This window comes from Podarcis pityusensis (genome assembly GCF_964106645.2).
Source record: "Podarcis pityusensis genome assembly, chromosome: 4".
Taxonomy (NCBI): Eukaryota; Metazoa; Chordata; class Lepidosauria; order Squamata; family Lacertidae; genus Podarcis; species Podarcis pityusensis.
In genome coordinates this window covers 20,275,552-20,295,868 of record NC_138027.1, presented here as the reverse complement: position 1 = coordinate 20,295,868, position 20,317 = coordinate 20,275,552, and the positions used below count along the sequence as shown (strand labels likewise).

Here is a 20,317-nt window from a genome sequence, read left to right as displayed (position 1 = left end):
TGACCAGGCGCCCCCGCAACAGGCTCTCATCAGAGCCTGGCTCCAGTGTGTGAGCTGCCAAGGCAGCTTTCTTGCACCCAGCCGCTGCTCCGTTCCCGGGTCGTGTCGGACCTGGGGGCAGAGTGAAGAAGAGTTGGCAGCAGCTTCGCAACCCCTCTCCTCATTTGGGCTGTGTCGCATGTGTGTGTCCCTCACTGGGCTTTGGGAGGCAAGCTGCAGCCGGCTCCCTCCACACCCCTTGAGGGTACAACCCATGTGTCCGTCCCAGGCAGCAGTTGTGGATGCTCTGCCACTGTCCGCTGTATCCTAAGCAGCTGACCTGGTGGATCTTACCCCAGGATTGTGTTGGGATTTCAGTTCCCACAAGCTGTGGGGAAGCAGCTGAATTGTTTACATCATGTGATGTGTCTGATGTGCCTGAGCGTGAGACAGGAAGTCTCAACCAGTTCTCAGGCAGTTCTCAGTGTAAGCGGGTGGCGTTACTGATTTGTCCTTCCGCTTCTGGATTGAAGCAGAGTCGAGTCACAGACTCTCATGCTGTACTGCTCGGGTGAGCAGCCATGATTTGTACAGTCTTAATAAAGTAGTTGTTAGACTACGGACTGTTACCTTTCTTCTGTGATGGATTGCCAGAAGATTGTTAGTGTGTTCCTCTCAGAAGGGAGGGATCGCTTATCACCGGTCTCTCTGGACTGAAGGTGGATTTTAGCCAGAGAGTGACCTCTGGAGAAAAGGCCCCGGTGTGCCAGGGATGCTGGCAACCCTCCTGGGTGAGCGTTATTTTCAACAGATTGCCCCCTTAGCTTTCTTTCCAGTCCGCTAGATGCGAAGTTCTTTGTAGCTGAACCTAGAGTGCCCCTGTGTCCTACTTCACAGAGGATGGTCCTCTGTTTGAAGGACTGCCTGGTCCAAGTCCATTTTAAAGGTGAAGAACCATCAGAAAGAAGAGCAGGAAAGGTCCTGGGAGTTGCTCATCAACAGCTAGGAGCACCTGAGAGAAAGGGCCATGTGTACAAGTTGAAGAGGAGAAAAGGCCTCTAAGCTTTTGGTGATTGGGTTTTTTTGGGGGGGATGGAAAAAGAAGGACCCCTTCCTTTAAAACAAAAAACAAAAACTAGGATGGAGAATCATGGCCAACAGGAAATGGGACTGGAAAATATGAAAATGGGTATGAATTACCGAAGACATAACAAGTAAATAATTGTGGACTAATACGCTGTTAAGAGTTGTTGGAACCCTTGGAAAGAAATTTATCATATTGGATCAGAGAAAGACTATTTTTGACGTTTAGCAATGATAATCATTGAAGAGTTCCTTTTGGACTTTTGGGGTTGAAAAAAGAATGAACGAACTTGAGATACCTGAGGTTGAAGACTGGGAAAACACTGCTGAGCATATTGAGAAACAGCTGGATATTCTCTTGAAACGCAGCTAGATATTTTCCTGAAGTGTATATTTTGAATAGTGTTTAATTGGCAGATAGATAATCCGAAGCCCTTCAGACTTTTTTTTCTTATTTCATTTTTATTTTCTATAACTTCTAATTTTCATTTCCCCTCCCTCCGCTAACTATCTATATTTATGGTCTGTCTCTTTTTATGTTAATGCCATGTTAATGAAGATACACACAGGAAGGTGAAGGATGGAAGACGAACAGCCTTGTGTGAAGGTCAGGGCGGGGAAGATCTCCCCGGGTGGGAAGCTGGGGGAAGAGGGGGAATCTCCCAGGTGAGAGCTGAGAGGGCTCACCCTCCTTTGGGTGGAATAAGGGTAAAGTCACATCCTCTTCCTGTCTTTTTCTATCTTTTCTTTCTGTTTTATTTTTATTTAGTTTGGCTTTTATTGTATTATATGCTGGACCATAAAGAAGGCTGATCGCCGAATAATTGATGCTTTTGAATTATGGTGCTGGAGGAGACTCTTGAGAGTCCCATGGACTGCAAGAAGATCAAACCTCTCCATTCTTAAAGAAATCAGCCCGGAGTGCTCACTGGAAGGACAGATCCTGAAGCTGAGGCTCCAATACTTTGGCCACCTCATGAGAAGAGAAGACTCCTTGGAAAAGACCCTGATGCTGGGGAAGATGGAGGGCACAAGGAGAAGGGGACGACAGAGGACGAGATGGTTGGACAGTGTTCTTGAAGCTACCAGCATGAGTTTTACCAAACTGCGGGAGGCGGTGAAGGACAGGAGTGCCTGGCGTGCTCTGGTCCATGGGGTCACGAAGAGTCGGACACGACTAAACGACTAAACAACAACAACAATGCTGAAAACGTTCAATAAAATGTTGTGTGTGTGTATACACACACACACACACACACACACACACACACACACCCAGGAGCACCTGAACAGCAGACTGAGCAGACGCAGAGTTTCACCTCTTCACAGCCTTGTTCCTCACTATGGTGAGATGCATTGTATTTCTATTTAGAGTGATCATTTCCAAATGTGCATCAATCCCCGTAAATTAGCATATGCATATTGTATATAAATCTGCATCCTCTTTTGCCCTGCTTTTTAGGCAATATGTTTCCTCCTGCTCCCTCCCCCTCCTGGATGCCCAAGCACGCCACCCTAACATAAACAGATGTCAGCTTGATAAAAAAATAATCCCTTTTTTATTATCTGCTGGGACCGACACAGCAACAACTGTCGATTCTTATTTTCTCAGCATTGCTTCAGCTGCGAGGTGCCTGACAGGTATGCACTTTGTCTTCCTCATTTTTCCTTCTTCCCTGACAGCATCCTATTTGCATAGACACTTGTAGCCGGACGTCGAGGGTGTCCTTAGGAAGATATCCTGTTTAACTCATTTGCTTTGTGCGGCACGCAGCGCAAAAGGTGCCAATTAGAAGGCAGCGGGAGGCTAAGAAGATCCTGTCTGTCAGCTTGGCTGGGAGAAAGAATTTGTTATTAATTATTAAGGCTGCTCTGCCATGAAAGGATTCGCTCACAAAACACCTGTGCCTCAATGAACAGAGCGAAAGGAAGAGATCATGGGAAGGGGGCCAGGAGGAATAAAGAACTTCCTCCGGCATTGAAATGAACTCTTATCTCTCTCTCTCACGGTCCATTCTCATTAGCCACCTTTTCCTTCGCTCAAGCCCAGTAAGAATGTAAATGGAGCCCTGCTGGGTGAGACCAAAGCCCATCCACTGTCCAGCATGCCACGTCCTGTTTAAGAGATGCCTCACTGAAGCCTGCATGCAAGACACGAGGGTCAGGATGCTGTCAGCGGCTCCCGGCTGGTTGCCCAGGAAAGTATAAAGACAACGAGCAGTTTCTTACCGTGCTTTTTTATTTCAGTCTTTACAGAAAAGGCCGTAGAACCCAGCCTCTTGGATAATGGCATTGTCCTGAGTGAATCTCCACCCTGTCTCTCCCACTTCTTGACTCGTCACTTTTCCGGGTGCCACTAAGTGCCCTCTGTCTTTGAGCTCTTTGCTCTCCTACTTTTAAGGCTCGCCGGGTTCTGGGAGATGGTGATTCTGGAATGCTTTGTAATATGCCAGCCAGCTGCTCTGACTCTCCCATGATTTCCCAACTATCCCCCTCATCTGCCTCTGAGCTGTGACGCCTTCAAACCCCTGTTGTAAATCTATACTGTCTTCTACCTTCCCCTCCCTGGAACGGTCAGGATGGGGAGGCGGTCTCCACCATTCCTCCTCTGCCCAGTCCCTGACAATGAGTGCAACAACTTTTTATTTTTCTTGTTCCTCAGCAACTGGTATTCAGGAGTATGCTGCTAATCCTGGAAGTTACACATAGCCATCATGGCCTAGTAGATAGTGGAGGTGGTCAAGTATCAGGGATTGCAAATAAAGTAAAATCCAAACTCTGCTGAAGTCCACCTTTCAGAGACTGCCCTGGCTTCATTCCCATCTCATTGTGATTTGGGTCTTCTGCTCCTGGTCCACCAACCTTGATGGTGATCTGTATCTGACCCAGAAGATTCCCCCAGACCTACCAAATTCTGCCCTCCTCTGATTTGCTGGAGCTGTTTTGGTTTTGTCAGCTCTACTCCAACCATGCTGCTCACTTCTCAACCATATATAACATTTACGCCCCACTTTTCTTTCAAGACAACTTGAGGCAGAGCTACACCATACATTTACAGCGCATCCAAAGCCCATTTAAAGCAAATGACTTCCCCCAAAGCATACGAGGAACCGTAGTTTGTTAAGGGTGTTGGGAATTGTAGCTCTGTGAGAGGGTGGAAATACAGTTCCTAAAATCCTTTGAGGGAAGCCGTGTGCTTCAAATGTATGGTTTTAATCTGAGTTTGGAATGCTTGGTTAAAACCACACTTTGCCGTACCTCTCTCCCATCACCATGAAGTGCTAGCATTAAATGTGCCTGTATTCTCACATTTAAATGTTTTGTGCCAATGTATCGCTTTTCTGCAATTTTGTAGTAAGCCTGTTCCTCACACCTTCTTTAGCACTTTCTGTATTTATATAACAGCTGTTTATCTGTGAACATTTCATTTGACGAAGCTTAGGGATGGTGCCACAGCAGAAACTGAGAGGGCAAGGGAGGAGACTAGTGGAATCTAAACACTCATGGGCAGAGCCTGTCAAAACATGGAATCCATTCCATTTTACACACACACGTATGCACACACCCTGTGTAAACTTGCCCTGAATGATTCCAGCCTTGAATAATGTCTGGCATCCATTGATGATTTGCATGTATGAATGGGTAACCACAGTTATAATACCAAGCACTTTCATATAGTCTTATATCCCTGCAAAAACAAATGCATTTCACTGGAGATGGTTCCCCATTGCAGGGCTGAACCTAAATGCTCTCTCCGTTTTTGCCACCTCAGCCACAAGTGATGGTAATAGTGGTGGTTGGGACATTTTGGCATTGGCGGCATGTGTGTGTTGACAGCAGTTACCGAATCTGGGACAAAATTTGGGACCAAAACTCAGCTGCAGCAGAGGTTGTCCATGTGGCTGCTGATTGGTACTCACCATTTCCCTTGGAATGACACTATGGCCAAATTCGCACCATACTTTTAAAGCACTATAATACCAGTCGAAACAGTCATAGTTTCCCCCAAATAGTTATGGGAGCTGTAGCTGTTATTAGGTGCTGAAAGTTATTAAAGGTAAAGGTAAAGGTCACAGATGACTCTGGGGTTGCGGTGCTCACCTCACTCTATAGGCCGAGGGAGCCAGCGTTTGTCCGCAGACAGCTTCCGGGTCATGTGGCCAGCATGACTAAGCCGCTTCTTGCAAACCAGAGCAGCGCACGGAAATGGCATTTACCTTCCTGCCAGAGTGGTACCTATTTATCTACTTGCACTTTGACGTGCTTTCAAACTGCTAGGTTGTCAGGAGCAGGGACTGGACATCGGGAGCTCACCCCGTCGCGGGGATTTGAACCGCTGACCTTCTGATCAGCAAGCCCTAGGTTCAGTGGTTTAGACCACACACTTATTCCACTTGGAGAGCTACAATTCCCAGAGTTGTTTAACAGCTAATCCCTCTTCCCAGAGAACTTTGAGAATTTTAGCTGTTAGTTTTTAAGATACCTCAAGTCAATTTTCTGGTACCTTGTTTCTGGTACCTTTTCAGGAGGGCCTATTTTGGGAACTGCTCCAGGGCCCAGGGCCACCTTAAGCCAGTCTAGTGCAAAGACTAGTTTCATTCTATCCTAATCCAGTTATATCTGGGAAGGAACGGCAAAGGACAAGAAAAAAATGTATTAATCTAGAGGCAGGCATGTCACCAAGTATTATTCTACCTGTCACCTAAAGCCATTTGCACAGGCCAGTAAATATATGGGATCCACATTGCTAAATGCTTTGCTCGTTTCCCTCTGCTATGAGTCAGACATCTCTAATACAAATGGCTGAGAGGCTGCCTTAAGCTCTGACACAAACTGCTTCTGCAACACTGTCTTGTGACAATGACCAGGAAATGAATTGCTCTGAAACAGTATTCACTTGCTGTTTGGCTTAAATTTAGGACAGCCGTGCTCTCTGGACAGAATTTAGTGTTCTGCAACTTCAGAAAATGTGGTAATAGAATTAGATGGTAGAATTTTGGACTCTGCCACTTCAGATTTCAGTGAGGGGAGTTCTTCTTAATGCTGCCCTGAGATAGATAGATATATATATGTATATATATATATATATATATATATATATATATATATATATAAGCTTCCCCATATAATTAGTTGTCGCATCAGGGAGAGGGTGACTCTAGAGCAAGGACTGGGAACCTGTGGCTCTCCAGATTATCTTGGACTGCTTCTCTCATCACCCCTGACCATTCGTTGTGTTGGATGAAGCTGATGGGAGTTGGAGTCCAACAACACAGTAGCTAAGCTATGGAACTTGTTCCTGCCAAAAGTACTGATGTCCACCAACTTAGATGGCTTCAAAACAGAATTGGGAAAATTCATGGAGGATATTGTGATTGATAGTTGCTAGTCACAATGGCTATGCTCCACTTCCACAGTTGAAGACAATTTATCTCATTTTGCTTTAGTGATGAAGTAAACAGAGATTTTGTTTATGCACCAGTCTACGTGAAAGCTTTGATCAGACCTTCTGCTGAACAGAAAGTGGCTGGGATTTCATTCCCCCGTTGCAGGATGGATGTGTGATTGTTTTCATCACATGTCTGTGTTGACATTCCATGCTGTTGGAGTCATGAGAACGGAAGTTCAGTTGCATTGTTCCGTTATGTTGTACTTTTGCTTTTCTGCTCTCTCAGAGATGAAGAAGGAGAGAGGTGCCATGATTTCCTTTCTTCTGTTTTGTACATTATAAAGTAGCTTAGAAATCCACACATCCAACGCCTAGCTTCTGCTTGGACTCTGCTATTGTACTGTGTGCATATATCTTCAGATATGTGTTGCAGAAGCGCATCGGGAAAGAAGAGTAATGAATCATCCCAAGGGTTGCTTGTGGGGGACAACATAGCTGCCTAGTGTTCTCTAGTTGGTGCAAGAAGCCCAGCAAGGTCTGTCTCTATGTATTCAGGCACCAGCAGGGACTGGGGGCCAGAGCATTCAGTCACACTTCCTCCCTTCAAATGGTCAATGAATATATAGAGACCATAAGGAGAAGCTCCGCAGATATTTGACTTTCCCAACCACTAAGGAGCTCCTGGAAGCTCATGGTGGTCTGAGTTGCTTAGCTTGATCAGGACACGAAATAAATGTGGGTGAATTGTCCTGTGTTTTGATGGTAGGGTTGGTGGTGCAGAACCCCTAGTCTGCAGGCCTAATTTGGCCCAGTAGGCCTCCACATTTACTCCATGCAGCCATTTTGGCCAAGCCACGCCCACGTGTGCGACATACCTGATGTCAGGTGCAGGCATGGCTGTGCCCCCAAAAGCATTTACACCTCCTTCTGTGGAAACATGTTGAAGAAAAGATGGAGAATAAATAGTTTTCAACCTTTTTTTCAGATCTCACCTGGAGTACTGTGTCCAGTTCTGGGCACCACAGTTCAAGAAGGACACTGACAAACTGGAACGTGTCCAGAGGAGGGCAACCAAAATGGTCAAAGGCCTGGAAACGATGCCTTATGAGGAATGGCTAAGGGAGCTGGGCATGTTTAGCCTGGAGAAGAGGAGGTTAAGGGGTGATATGATAGCCATGTTCAAATATATAAAAGGATGTCACATAGAGGAGGGAGAAAGGTTGTTTTCTGCTGCTCCAGAGAAGCGGACACGGAGCAATGGATCCAAACTACAAGAAAGAAGATTCCACCTAAACATTAGGAAGAACTTCCTGACAGTAAGAGCTGTTCAACAGTAGAATTTGCTGCCAAGGAGTGTGGTAGAGTCTCCTTCTTTGGAGGTCTTTAAGCAGAGGCTTGACAACCATATGTCAGGAGTGCTCTGATGGTGTTTCCTGCTTGGCAGGGGGTTGGACTCGATGGTCCTTGTGGTCTCTTCCAACTCTATGATTCTATGATTCTATCTAGCTTGGAAATGGTGGGGTAGTAGTTGCCTTCATGCCTTCAAGTCCTTTGTGGGTTTATAACAGCCATTTCTGGATTCCTAAAAGTACACCTTCTCCCAACTGTTCCTTCCTGAAAACTCATAACAAGTAGGTCATAACTACAAAGGGGGAAGAAGGAGAAAATTTAGCTTGAGTTCCTGCCTGGAAGTTGTATCAGCAGCCAAATCTTACACTGTTTGTTATAGACCCTCAAGAGTCAAGGTATTTGACCTGCCCTGCCCCATTTCTACCAATCAGTGGGATTTTCAAAATTTCTAGACTTTAAAATAGTTCTTTATTCTGAAAACACAAAGGGCTGCAAAGGATGAAAGGTCTCCCTGTAGTGTGAACTAACATGCCTGCAGAACCTCAGTAAAGGGAAAAGTCTGTTTTGGAAGCAGGCAGCTGGGAGAAGAGCAGAAGACATGTAGAAATACTTCAGCAGAGTCTCTGGGCCGGTAGCCAAATTCCAATTTTAAAATGGAAAGAAGAAGAAGAAATACTATAAGTGCAGGTTTGTATATGGTGAGAATGGTCTTCCCTTATATCTCGGAGCTTTCTTTTAAAAGGCTTAAGAGGATGAATGCATGCAGGAGGTCCTTTGGAGAGAAAGGGCAACCCAAAGGGTCAAGGTGATACAGCAGCTCCCCTATTAAGAAGGGTCACAACATTTGGGGCGACATCACCTTGCCAACAAAGGTCCGTATAGTTAAAGTTATGGTTTTCCCAGTAGTGATGTATGGAAGTGAGAGCTGGACCATAAAGAAGGCTGATCGCCGAATAATTGATGCTTTTGAATTCTGGTGCTGGAGGAGACTCTTGAGAGTCCCATGGACTGCAAGAAGATCAAACCTCTCCATTCTTAAGGAAATCAGCCCTGAGTGCTCACTGGAAGGACAGATCATGAAGCTGAGGCTCCAATATTTTGGCCACCTCATGAGAAGAGAAGACTCCTTGGAAAAGACTCTGATGTTGGCAAAGATGGAGGGCACAAGGAGAAGGGGACGACAGAGGACGAGATGGTTGGACAGTGTTCTCGAAGCTACCAGCGTGAGTTTGACCAAACTGCGGGAGGCGGTGAAGGACAGGAGTGCCTGGCGTGCTCTGGTCCATGGGGTCATGAAGAGTCGGACACGACTAAGTGACTAAACAACAACAAAAGTATAGAGAATAGGTGAGTAAAGGATGGCATGGTAGAAGGGTATAGATTTATGCATGGCATGGAGAAAAGTGGATAGAGAGAAGTGTTTTTCCCCCTCCCCATCTCAGAACACTAGAAATCACGCTCATCCAATGAAGCAGAATGCTGGAAGATTCAGAACAGGCAAAAGAAAGGATTTCATCACAGTGCATAGTTGAACTATGGAATTCAAAAAGGGAGGGCCTCCAACTTGGATTAGACAAATTCCCGGAGGATAAGGCTAGCAGTGGCTACTGGCTACAGTGGCTTGGTTCGACCTCCACTGTCAGAGGCAGTAAGCGTCTTCATAACAGAGATCTTTCCAGAGGAAGAACTGTGAGGGGAGGGAGACTTTGTGCTGTCCACCAAGAAATGGCTTTTTCCACCTGCCTTGCCCCACCCTCCAGACCATGAAGAATAGCAGAAGCATCTTGGAAGAGGGAAGAGTTTAGGGATTTTTAAATTGATTTTAAATATAAGTTGTGTGCCTTTATTTATCCATGTGATCCTTTTACACGGTTTCATGTAATATGGCATTTTATGCATTGTGACTCACTGTTATTTTTATTGATTGTACTTTGGTAGTTATTTATTGTAATTGTTAATAGTGAATTTTTGTTTAGTTATTATTTGCTGATATTTAATTTTATTGTGTGCTATTGAATAGTGAATAGTACTTAGTTTATTTGATATCAGTCGTTTATTTTAGTCGTTTATGCTTTTATTATGGATTTTTTGTATTGGAACAGATGGTTATAAGGTGTGTGATCTTTGTTGTATATTTTGTTGTTCCTTCAGCTAGTAAACCACCTGGTATAGTAATCTAGAATGGCGGTATACAAATTAAAAGCAAAATTTAAAAAATGAAGTTAAATGAAATACTAGTTGCTGGAAGCTGCCGGAAGGTAAGAGTACTCTTGCATTTGGGTCCTGCTTCTGGGCTTCTCCTGGGCATCTGGTTGGCTCCTGTGAGAACAGGATGCTGGACTAAATAGACCATTGGCCTGATCCAGCAGGCTCCTTCTTAGGTTCTTATGAGTGCAGTGGTACCTTGGGTTAAGAACTTAATTTGTTCTGGAGGTCCGTTCTTAACCTGAAACTGTTCTTAACCTGAGGTACCACTTTAGCTAATGGGGCCTCCCACTGCCACCACGCCAATGCCACACTATTTCTGTTCTCATCCTCAAGCAAAGTTCTTAACCTGAGGTACTATTTCTGGGATAGTGGAGTCTGTAACCTGAAGCGTCTGTAACCCGAGGTACCACTGTACACCCAGCTCCAAATATGTGTGCAACAATCACAGGTATGCATATATATCAGTCCTAAAGATACAGTGGTACCTCGGGTTACAGATGCTTCCGGTTACAAACTCTGCTAACCCAGAAATAGTACCTCAGGTTAAGAACTTTGCTTCAGGATGAAAACAGAAATCGTGCTCCGGTGGTGCGGCGGCAGTGGGAGGCCCCATTAGCTAAAGTGGTACCTCAGGTTAAGAACAGTTTCAGGTTAAGAATGGACTTCCAGAACAAATTAAGTACTTAACCTGAGGTACCACTGCATATTTGTCAGAGAGTGAAACTCTATAGAGACATTGTAGCTCCTGTGTTCATCAACATGGGATAAGGGACTGGGGATGCCCTGAGCAGGCTGCCCCCCAACACTGTGAGCTACCATCTCCCCTCAAGAACCAATCTGGTTGCTTGTGCAGTACACAAATTTGGCCCTGAGTGTCTGAAGGCAGTTCATATGGGAGCCTTTGTGAATATAAAGGTTCCCATACAATCCGGAACCCCAATTGTTTGGTATTCCAGATTCCATATTTATGAACATGGGAGCTATAAGGCCTGAGTCAGGCTTGATTCTTTATATACAGGTACACTGTTTCCCTTCCTTATTCTGCACACTACATAGGAACACAGGAAGCTCACTTAGATCACTGTTCCACGCAGCTCACAGGAGCTCTCCAAGGTCTCAGACAGGAAACATTCCTAGCCCCACCTGGAGATGCCAAGGGATTAACCTGGGGCCTCCTGCAGGCATGGTATCAGCAGCGACTAGTGTGGTGGAGCAGAGACAAAGAGATGCCCATCTGACGCCAACAGCACCACAGATTATCTGTATGGGGATACGATGCAGTGGGACAGTGAGGAGGTCAGGAGCATGGGATTGGCTCCACCAGTGCACCCACACAGTTCCTGACCTCATTACTGCTCTGGCCCCATTCAAGCCCCACTCAAGTAAACTGTACCGCTGCCAAGCCAGGAGAGTGATCACGGTGAGGGTTTGCCAAGTGTGCCTTCCTCTTAGCACGTTTCACCTTTTTGTCCTGAGTTTGAGCGTCTTCAAAGCCTATGACACCTTTGATAAAGGCTGTTCTCCAATTGGCCAGTATTTCCCAGTTGTCGGTGTTTATACTACATTTTTTTTAGATGTGCCTTGAGAGAGTCTTTGAACCTCTTTGGTTGACCACCAGCATTACACTTACCATTTTAAATTCGGAATAGTGTAGTTGCTTTGGAAGACGATAATCAGGCATCCGCACAACATGACCAGTCCAACGTGGACCACTTATAAACACCATCTCCAACTCCTTGAAAGATTCCATCAACAATGTTTCCGAAAAAAAATTACACATCACCTGGGAAGACAGACAAACTAATGCCACTGTACTGGAAGAACCATATAGATCAGGGTGGGTATAGGTGGGTATCAGGGCCCAGCTCTATACCCACTCTTGTTCTTAACTACGTTTTCCTTGGATATTACCCAATGGAGTAATATCATATCAGTGAAACATCATGTTTCCTCCTATCAACATCTTTTTGACCCAACATCTAAATTAAGGTATATTTTTATTGCCATCTTTAAGGCCCCAGCCCAGCCAAAACCAAAAGCCTCTGATATGATCTGCAATCATCCGTCAACAATCTCGCAAAGAGCCAATCTGGCTGCTTAAGTGGTACAAAAATATGGCTCTGGGTTTTTGGCATTTCTTTTTAAAAAAATAAAAAATAAACACACATATTTGTCAGGTTATCGCATGGAATAACTTCTCTATGGCTGAAAACAGAAGTTTTCAGCAGAAACTGCAACTCATCCTTAACTATGCGGATGTGAACATTCTGTTCTAATATGTATGGTAAAAAGTTATAAAATTGGCGGGACTGAACGTTTAACTGCCGTAACTGGGTATTAACAGACAATAAACCGCACATCATTTATAGAAAACTCAGCTGGTTATAAATTCCAGGATTTATGGCCATTTTATAGCATCTATAATGAATATGAAGCTGTGATTTTGCATTCAAATTAGGCATGTAAGAAGCCATTCAGAGAACTGTTTACTGTTTTCATTAACACCGGGCTTGCATCCCCCATTCACTACTGCTTGGAGATTGTGTTGGGGGACAGCCTGCAACCTTCGCAGACTTCCCTACTTCCTTATAATCCCTCCATCAGTTACCAGATGTTCGTGACAACTAAATCATATCTATAGCACCAGCTGCTCTGTTTTTCAGTCCATTGTCCAAATTACAAGGCTCAATGAGGTATGGAAGGAGACACGGCGTCTTTAGGGAGCACTTCTTGCAGTTTCAAGAAGAGCTTCAGGGGAAGACATGAGATGTACCCAACCCTTCCATCACCTCCTAAATGTTCTCTAGCCCACCTTGTGTCTGTGGTTAGCCGTTAGGCAGACTGCAAGATGCAGAGCCAATTGAGGTGGGGCAGGAGGGGTATTTGGTCTGGGGTCTGAAGCTGAAAGGGGGCTTCCAATTGGACACTTACCCTTTTGGGGGCATTTGGTATGTTTTACAACTTGGTCATCAGGCCAAATTGTGACACAATTGTTCAGATTACAGCTGCAAACTTAAACAAATAAGTGGTGTGATTTGGTAAAAGACTTCATTTTGTTTTTCAACTGTTGTCGTCAGATGTTTAATATCAAATGTGGCATTGCATAAATATGAGGTTTTATTTGCACAGAGAAAGCCTATAAATGCTCTTGTTACATAATAAAAGAATAAAATTACACGTCTTGGGCCTTATTTTGTTTTTGTGTGCTGCCACTTTTTATTTTTATTATGGAGACTTCTCCGTTAAGTGAAATACCAAGCAGTTTTTAAATAATAATTAAAAAATCCCATCGCCCAAATCTCAAAGCTGCACCCTTTCCAATTCCATACACTCTTCTGAAATCCATTTAGATGTATGTGAGGCTCCTCCTGGATACATTTATATCTATCCCTCGTTCTCTAGAACAAGGGAAAACACAAGATGGGTGTGCAACAGATTGCACAAGAAGCAACTGTCTGCTCAGCAACCTTCCACTAATACAACTGCTGTGTTGGATTCCTTTGTTGAGTAACCTGCAAACTCTGTCCTCCGTTTCTGCAAGGGGTCTTGTGCTAGTAGACAGAGAACATTGCCTACAACCCATAGTTCCTGCCACAGGGCAACTGAAATGCCCTTTCTGCCTACTTTTTTCCCCCTTGGCCATGAGCTGCATGGAAAATAGGTCAAGCATTTGTGGCAGGTTGTCATATATCTTGCCAGCAGTGCTCAGGAAACAAGCCCTGTGAACACAAATGGAATAGCTTTGTATTTTCAATGCATGCAGCAAGTCTTCCCGAGTACCTAATATTTTCTCTCTCAATTCACTTTCATTAGGTTCATCCTGGGGTGACTGACTAATCCAGCTCTCAATAAATACAGCAAAAGTGACACAGCTAAAGAGATGCAAGTTTTCTGTAATCAGATAGATATTTATTCACATAAATCTGAAGGGTGTTAAGCTTTATTATTTCACAAGCAGCCCCCATGAGAAAATGCACAATGCGGGATTTGGATGACCCATCCATGGTACGTCCTGGTAAGGACCAGAAGTTGCTTTCTGCAGTGAAAATTACTTCCCAGACGATTTCCTGCTTCTGCTGTACAGCGAAGGTCACCATGACATGATACTCTCCATCTCTTGACTGTTTGCTCATTGTTTTAAGCTGTCTTTACATGTTTATATTTCGAACATTACCAACTGTTCGGCTCCTTGAATGGGAATTTTGCATGTCACAATAAATTCCTTTTGCTGCTAATTTGGACAATTCATTTATGGCTCCTTTGGTGGAACAGAGCATTTTGTGTGTCCATAAGAGCCCACTTCATTACAAAATTGTCCTCTATGATACTTTTGTTGATCATATTTCCTTGGTATTTACCTACAGCCACAGCCCTGTTTTCCTGTAGATTTATCCCAGCCATTGTTACATAAAGGCAGGAATGGGACAAGTTTTGCAGCCCCAGAGCCACTTTCCCTTCTCGATAACTTTTTAAAGGCCACATACCAGTAATGGGTGGGGCCAGAGACAAAAGTGGGCGGAGCAACGGGTGTAAATTTTGCCTTTGTGTGATAGGCTAGTTTCCACACACACTTGCACTCCCCTCTCTATCCCCCATGCAGAAAAGCAAGAGGCATTAGCAGAATTCAAGGCTACATTCCATCTAGGCAAAAACACTTTGGGTATAAAGCAAGACCATTAAGGGGTATGGCCTGAGTTTAGGAGGTGTGGTCTAGAGAATGCCCTGAGAGGCTTGAGGGCCACAATTGGCCCCTGGGCCCAAGCTTCCCCATCCCTGGATAAAGGGCACCTGCAGATGTTCAGTATTTTGTGGGAGGGATTCAAGGGTATTCTATGAAATTTAGGTTTGCACCATCAAAGTAGATTAAGGCACTCTGTCATCCTCACACAACAAATCCACTTTATAAAAGAAACAGACCTTTAGCTTTCAGGGAAATGATAGGGAAATGCATCAGAAAGTGTTGAGTGGATGAATGATTGATGGGAAGATGTATAAACACCCCATAAGCAAATTGGGATGTATGCAGTTTGAGTACTCATTGTTGCACAACCTCCCAGCAATGACATCAGAGCAAATGTTCAATAACAGCTGGATATAAGCTAACCTCTCTTTGCTCAAGCAAATGAGGATGAATGCTCAGTACACTGGAGAATCCCTTAGGTATTCCTGATCTCCCGGTCCTCCCTCCCTCCCTCTCTCTCTCTCTCTCTGGGCACTGCAGTATACATTCAATGATGCATGTTAGCAGTTCAGAGTTATTGTTGCATTTAATGATAGGAAGGCAATTTAGCATTATACTAGTCATCATCCAACTCATCGGAAACAGACTTAAGCAATTAAAATGCAATTCCAGAGAGCAATTCTAGTATGTTCAAATACAGGTGCATTAGAATCCCTGTGTTTGCCTTGAAAAGCATTGTGGCTTTGGGCATATTCCAAGCAAATGCATACAAAACCACACCTCACCTTCATTTTCCCCGTTCTGTGGCTAAGAACCTTACCCTGGATCATGTGAAGGCAGAGACAGTATCTGGAGGGCATTTGCAGCCCCTAGCAAGCAGTCTTTTCTCATTCAAGATCTACCAATCACAGAATCCCCAATGGGAAAAGATATTGTACTGGGAATCTGGATTTGTCCCCTCCTTGCCTACTTTTTCCATGCACCAAGGTAAGTTTCCTTGTAGTCAGCATTGACCTAGACTAGTTCTGTTAGCAGTACTGAGATACTGCATGATAAGGTTGCCCAAGTTAATTAACCTCAAAGAGAGAGCAAGCTGACAGAGGTCTAAGGAGAGGTGAAGGAACAGAAGGTTAAAAAGGTTGCTCCCTCAGAGTGGAGATAACAACCTATTAGGAGCAGCAAGTGGAAGAGAATGAAACCTGGCTGCTGCAAAATATTACTGTTTCCTCCTGAAAAAAAGCAAAAGTAGCTGTGCTGGACTCATAAAAAGAAGAAAAATCCCAGCATCCCTGACTCTGTGTAACATTCATGAGGAAAGATGGAATGGGAAGAAATTATAAGAATAGGAGACAACACAATGCCTTCCAGATGTTGAATACTACAACACCCATCAGCCCAATTAACAGGGATTATAGGTGTTGTAGTTCACAATATCTGGAGGATTGATCACTGCTGGGGTCTCAAGCAGAGGTCTTTCTTATCAGCTGCCAACCAATCTAACATGCTAGGGATTGAACTTGAGAATTTTTGCATTCAAATCATGCACTCTTCCACCAAGTTATGGTCCCCCACCCAGTTGTCTTTTACGATAGAGCCCACTACTAGGGGACTCCACCAACCACAAGATTTCCCTTGTTGGGAAGCAACCCATTCAGTTTTGGGACCATTCTGTGTCTTTACAGTTTAACAATATTCAGGTCTGAATCAGAGCTATTAAACCTGAAGTTCTGTTTCCTCACACTGATTATGATGGGGAACAGCTATAACTTTACATCCTTTTCATAGAAGTGGATGAAATTTGCAGGCAAAGGAGCCCCTTCAGACTGAATTAAGCAGGCAGATCAGTCAAGGGGTTTTCATGCAGGCAACGTGTAGCTGTATTTATTTTTTAAAGAAAAAGCCTATAACCTTTTTATTTATTGTTAGAATTGGACACAATTTGAAGGCACAGATGTTCCTTCCAAAAGGATAAAACCTGCAAACTTTCGGGGCAATATGTGCAGTGGTTCCCTCCACAAATTGTAGACTTTATTATATGTGTAGGTGGGTGTGGGACATGTATGTGTGTAGATTGATCAATTGATAGATTAATAGATAGTTGAAGGAAGCAAAGGGCTTGGGTCAATGCTCTTGGACCTGCTCTCCACCCATTGCTTCCTTCACCCACCTGTATGAACTAACTTCATTTAACATTACATGAGTTCTATAGGAATTTCACTTCCCAGTGCAAAAATATTTAGCTCACACACATCCCCTTTTTGTCACCTACAATTAGAATCAATAATTTTTAGGATGTCATTTCTGCTCAACCTTACTTGGTAGAGCTGTTCCAGTGATTGCAATGGGACGCGTTTGCAAACATGTCTGAGATTGGGCTGCGCAACAATCTTGATATGAGCATTTTATCTAGGAAATACATTTTCTCCCAATGCTTTCTTCTTCTTCTTCTTCTTCTTCTTCTTCTTCTTCTTCTTCTGTCAAGCACAGTCTTTTCACGCTGAGCTGCCATTGCGATCAAACAGATGGAGATTTGCAAATGATCTTGATGGCCGTTGTATTTTTTTTATCTTACTGAAATATTTTCTGAAGTATTTTAACCAGCATATGGCAAAGTCACTTTCTATCAAATGAAGGGATGGGGAAGAGGGGGAAATAAAGAGCCGAAGAACAAAGATGCTCTACCTTCTGCCATTAAAATTAGGATGAGTAATGCTGCTACATATTAAATCAGACTCCTTTACAGCAGCCGGATTTGCTTTGGAGTCACTCTAAAAGAATATGCAAACTTTTTAAATGAAAGCATGCATTTAGTTCCTTTTGAGCTCTTCTCTATGCAGCAACTGGGGATATGCATCAGCTATGCCTCCCACTGGCTGCTACCTGTGGATTGATGCTGGAAACACTCCTCTGATGTGGAGTTCTCCCACCTGTCCGCCCAACGTGTGAGTGGGTGGAAATGTTGCTGGTGGAATCCCCACGGGTGGCAAACAATGGAAGGCCTCAAAATGGGGTTTTCCAGGAGTGGAGAGGGAGTGGGGCTGAGGAAGCTGACTTTGAGTGATGGCATCAGACCCAAACCTTCCTGTATGCATGTGAAACATGAACCACTTATAAACCTCTTCTGTGGAGGTTTTTGGCTCAGAGGATGATCTCCAAACCATCCTAAATAGCTTTGCAGAAGCTTATGAAAAGCTTGGCCTATCACTCAACATCCAAAAAACCAAAGTGCTGCAGCAACAAGTACAAAATAACCCCTCTGCAGCGCCACAAATCCAACTCAGTGGTGTAACATTGGAAAATGTCGATCACTTCTCCTACCTAGGCAGTTATCTTTCCACAAGGGCCAACATTGATGCCAAGGTCCAGTGTCGCCTGAGCTTTGCGAGTGCAGCTTTCTCCCAATTGAAGTGCAGAGTGTTTGAGGACCAGGAGTGTTTGAGGACCAGAGTGTTTGAGGACCAGGAGATTCATAGGGAAACAAAAATGCTTGTTTACAAAGCTATTGTACTGCCAACCTTACTATATGCTTGTGAAACATGGACCACTTATAAACACCATCTCCAACTCCTCAAAAGATTCCAACAAGGGTGTCTCCAAAAAATTTTACACATCACTTGGGAAGACAGGCGAACTAATATCAGTGTACTGGAAGAAGCAAAGATCACCAGTGTTGAAGCAATGATTCTTCAACATCAACTTCGTTGGACTGGTCATGTTGTGTGGATGCCTGATTATCATCTTCCAAAGCAACTACTCTATTCCAAACTTAAAAATGGAAAGCGAAATGCTGGTGGTCAACAAAAGAGGTTTAAAGACTGTCTCTAGGCAAATCTTTAAAAATGTAGTATAAACACAGACAACTGGGAAACACTTGCCTGCGAGTGCTCCAATTGGAGAACAACCTTTACCAAAGGTGTCATGGGCTTTGAAGATGCTCAAACTCAGGATGAAAAGGAGACACGTGCTAAGTGGAAGGCACACTTGGCAAACCCTCACCATGATCAACTCCCTCCCTGAAACCAATGTGTCCACTGTGGAAGGACATGTGGATCCAGAACTGGCCTCCACAGTCACTTACTGTTAAAACCATGTTTATGGAAGACCATCTTACTCGGCTACAGTGATCAAGGAAGAAGAAGAAGAAGAAGAAGAAGAAGAAGAAGAAGAAGAAGAAGAAGACTGCAATCTGCCGGACTTCCGGGGAGGCGCCTCCGGTAATTGCGGTATTCCTCTGACCGGGAGGAATCCGCTTCGTGGAAATCTGGGTCTGGCCGCCACGGCAAAGGCGGAGACCCGTTAAAATCACAGGCGGGAGAAGCCTGTGAACGTGGGATTCGGCGGGCACCTTTTGCGCCTCCCCCACTCGTGAGGAACCCCGGTTTTTGGGGCTCCGGAGCGACGTGGGGTGAGCGGCGTGGTGCATCGAATTGTCTGCTTCTTCCACAGAGCGAAGCCGCATAGCTGTTGCCAGAGAGCACTGACCTTTTCCTGTGGACAATTTGACTTTAAAGTAATTACCCGTGAGTAGAGCTGAAGCGGAAGAATTGGATTTCTAAAAGTTTAATTTGGTATCATAACGGGGAGGTTCAAAACAGGAAGTCCGCCTTCCCCTTTTGTAAATAGACTGAGGCAATGAAGTTGCAAGCTGGAGTCCTGGAAGGTCTTTTGTAAAAGATCAAATTTCCAATGGTAAAGAACATTAAACCCCCTCTTGGAGGCAGGAGAAGAGAGGGGGAAGTTGCGGATTGAGTATGCCTGCGGGAGAGAGCGAAGACACTTAAAACACTGCCGCTCTGACCCTGGAAACGGGCTGCTAGTAGGACTGACGTCTTTTGGAATGTTCATTGACAGCACTTAGAACGTTCATTGACAGCTAGTTAAATAAGAGAAATACATTGTTTCTACTGTCTCCGGCTGCTTTAAAAAGGAGTAAAAGTAACTGAAAATTGAAACTAATTTGAAATTAACTTTGGATTGTTTAAAAGAGGATACTGTTGACTATTACAAATAGAAACTGTTTCCCCCTAGTGGAAGCCTTTGAAACTGGTTGTTTTACAAGAGTTGGACTAGGGGAATTTCCAGCTGCAAGTTAAAAACCGTGAGACTCTGGGACTGACCTTGAATCTTTCAAATGTTATGGTAAATGGAAGAGGAAAAACAGACCAGTCAACTGCTGACAAAACATTAAGGTCTGGGAGGACTTGGTAACAATCCAGGAGAGGTCTATCATTAGGCCCTCCTATTCTTTTTGTTGTTGTCTTTGTACTAGTATATTTGAAACCAAGAGGAATGTCAACAGAAGAGGTTTTGGTGGCTGCATTATATAAGATAAATGACTCATTGGATCAGCTTCACAGGAAAATGGACATGATAAATGTGAAAGTGGATGTTTCTATGCTGAGGTTGACTTGAATGCAGGGAGTATGGATAATACCAATACAGAAACCACCCAGAAATTGATACAAGAACCTATTTTGATATGGCAAGCTGTGGAGGAAGTCAGGGAAAAGTGGTTGCTGCTGAAGGTAAAGTAACACAACTGGAGAGAAAGAGACAGAGAGCCCCAGCCCTACAGAGGCAATTTGATGAACATAAGTTGACGCTCGCTATGACTGAACTTAAGGAAA

The 20,317-nt window shown here is 44.1% G+C and overlaps 2 long non-coding RNA genes across 2 annotated transcripts in view; both read left to right on the top strand.

Moving 5' to 3' along the window:
- LOC308475436 overlaps window positions 1-20,317 on the top strand; it is a 291,271-nt gene that overhangs the window by 31,441 nt on the left and 239,513 nt on the right. The window lies entirely within an intron of this gene.
- LOC308475493 lies at window positions 10,769-14,244 on the top strand. The gene is made up of 2 exons (XR_013985261.1): window positions 10,769-11,027; window positions 13,823-14,244. It is a non-coding gene; the product is annotated as an uncharacterized lncRNA (long non-coding RNA).